This window comes from Giraffa tippelskirchi, chromosome X, assembly GCF_054371585.1.
Source record: "Giraffa tippelskirchi isolate mGirTip1 chromosome X, T2T-mGirTip1v1.2.pri, whole genome shotgun sequence".
Lineage (NCBI taxonomy): Eukaryota > Metazoa > Chordata > Mammalia > Artiodactyla > Giraffidae > Giraffa > Giraffa tippelskirchi.
The window spans coordinates 106,691,983-106,694,330 of NC_137289.1; the positions used below are offsets into that span (position 1 = coordinate 106,691,983).

The 2,348-nt window shown below is 41.7% G+C and overlaps 1 non-coding gene across 1 annotated transcript; it reads right to left on the bottom strand.

Moving 5' to 3' along the window:
* Positions 1 to 728: 728 nt before the first annotated feature.
* TRNAE-UUC (transfer RNA glutamic acid (anticodon UUC)) lies at positions 729 to 800 on the bottom strand. The gene has a single exon. It is a non-coding gene; the product is annotated as a tRNA-Glu (tRNA).
* Positions 801 to 2,348: the final 1,548 nt, after the last annotated feature.

Sequence of the window (2,348 nt, forward strand, 5' to 3'; positions counted from 1 at the left end):
CCCAGGAGAAGGACTCTTGGGTCTACAGTTTTCAACAGCCCCACTTTTAACTACTTATTCACATCACCCTATTCCAATTCTTTTTCTAAATTTTTATTTATTATTCATTTTTTTGACTGCACAGCAAATGGGATCTTAATTCCTCAACCAGAAATTGAACTCGCATCCCCTGCAGTGGAAGTGCAGAGTCTTAACTACTGGACTGCCAGGGAAGCCCCCCCAATTCTTTTTCACTAATGAAGGTCCATACTCCCCTCTCACTGCCTTCATCTCCCATTTCATTCAGGGGCTGGCATAAACAGCCAATAAAAGAAAGCCAGAGTGCGTGGGTGGCAGGGTTTTCTCTGCTGGTAAATGTTTGGGAACCCAATGACCTGTACTCAAGAGGAAAGGCTGACCACCTATATAGCAAGGGGTTTCAGTGGTGGAGAGTTTTCCCATTTCCACTGAGGACAACATAAAAGGAAATGGAGATGCTGGAACAGAGGGGGTTAAGATGGGCTTAAGCTAGCTCTTCAAAGACCCTCAGTGCTAGAAGTTTCCATTCTGTGAACACATTGCCTCTGGGTTTATCTGAGTGTACTCCAGCTTTATGCTTCAGTATTGGCTTTGTATTATCTAAGCCACCCAAAGGAATCCCCACACAGAATACAAAATGCACACATTATAGAACAAAGCCAAGGATTTTTTTTTTTTTTTGCTGCACCTTGCAGTTTGCAGGATCTTAGTTCCCTGACCAAGGATTGAACCTGGGCCACAGCAGGGAAAGCACTGAGTCCTAACCACTGGACCATCAGGGAATTCCCAAGGATTATTTTTTTAAAACCCTCATTATGTTTACAATAAATTTGAGGGTACATTTCAAACGCTCCTCTTTCATTATATTCCCCACTATTGTCCTGCTCATAAATGTTGATGTTGTATAATGAATAGGGTTGTGAACCACTTTATTTTGGCTTGTTTTGGTGGAATAAGTGGTGCTTTTCGAGAAAAGAACATTGGAATATTTAAGAAAAGTTTATGCTGAAAGAATTTTCTTTGCTTTGGAAAAATAAGAAAGCCAGATCTGTTTTGAGCCTTTTATGTTAGGTAATAGTTTGAGAGTGTGTCTTCTCATCTTGTAAAATAATCATTACATAAATTATTTATCCTTTCTTTCCAGAATAAAGTACTTCTTGGTACCCACACTTGAGAGAACTTACAGATGCCAATTAGGGCAGAGTGTGCTTTTAGCTTTTTTTTTTTTTCTTTCTTCTGCAATAGGGAAGGCAGATTGGGTAAAGGGCACCTGCTCCAGGATCTAGGCTGTCACGTTGCACAACTCCAAAAGACACTAATAATTACATTGCAGCCTACGTGAATAGCGGCCCCTGGAACTCAACATGTAATGTAATGATGAGCCCTGGAATTGTGCACCGCTAAGGAAAGTCTACATTTTGCTTCCCAGTGCCACTTTTGGAGTCTTGCCTCATCTCGTGTCTCTGGGAAGCATTGTCTACAGTCAAAGCTACAACAACTTGAGGTCAGTGTTGTCAGAGCTGAAGCTGGCAATCAAATCCAGCTTTAGATACTCTCCTTCCTCTGAGCACCACTGGTTTGTGGACGTGACTAAGGCTTGGTCCCTCATGGTACTCACAGTACAGGGGGTGACCCTTCAAAGGCAGGAGATTTTGTCCTCTGATCTATGGATATGGTGGCCATATTTTTTCAAACAAAAATCAGGACGAATGGTCTGGCAAAGGGTTATTTATGGTCTGTGAACATATTTTAAAAGAGTCTTATAAATAACTTTTAGTGATTTATGTGACAAATCATTGTATAGAAAAGAATGAAACTGTGAGATGAATGTCGTCTCAGGAATTTTAATGTACACTTGCTACCTATAATATGAATAGCTACCATTTATTAAAGGGTTATTATTAAAGCTTCAAACTAACTGCTTTACAGAAGTTATCTGATTTTCTCCTTAGGAGAACTCTAGTCAGTGGACACTATTAATCCATTTTATAGAAGAGATAACTGAAATCCTGAGATGAGAAGTAGCTTACCATGATCATGTAGGTAGGAAGTGGTGGAGCTAACATTCTTACTCAGGCTGGTGGGACCCATTCTCTTCAATGATACAACACAACACTGCTGCTGCTGCTGCTGCTGCTAAGTCGCTTCAGTCATGTCTGACTCTGTGCAACCCCATAGAAGGCAGCCCACCAGGCTCCCCTGTCCCTGGGAGTCCCCAGGCAAGAACACTGGAGTGGGTTGCCACTTCCTTCCCCAATGCATGAAAGTGAAAAGTGAAAGTGAAGTTGCTCAGTTGTGTCCTACTCTTAGCGACCCCATGGATTGCAGCC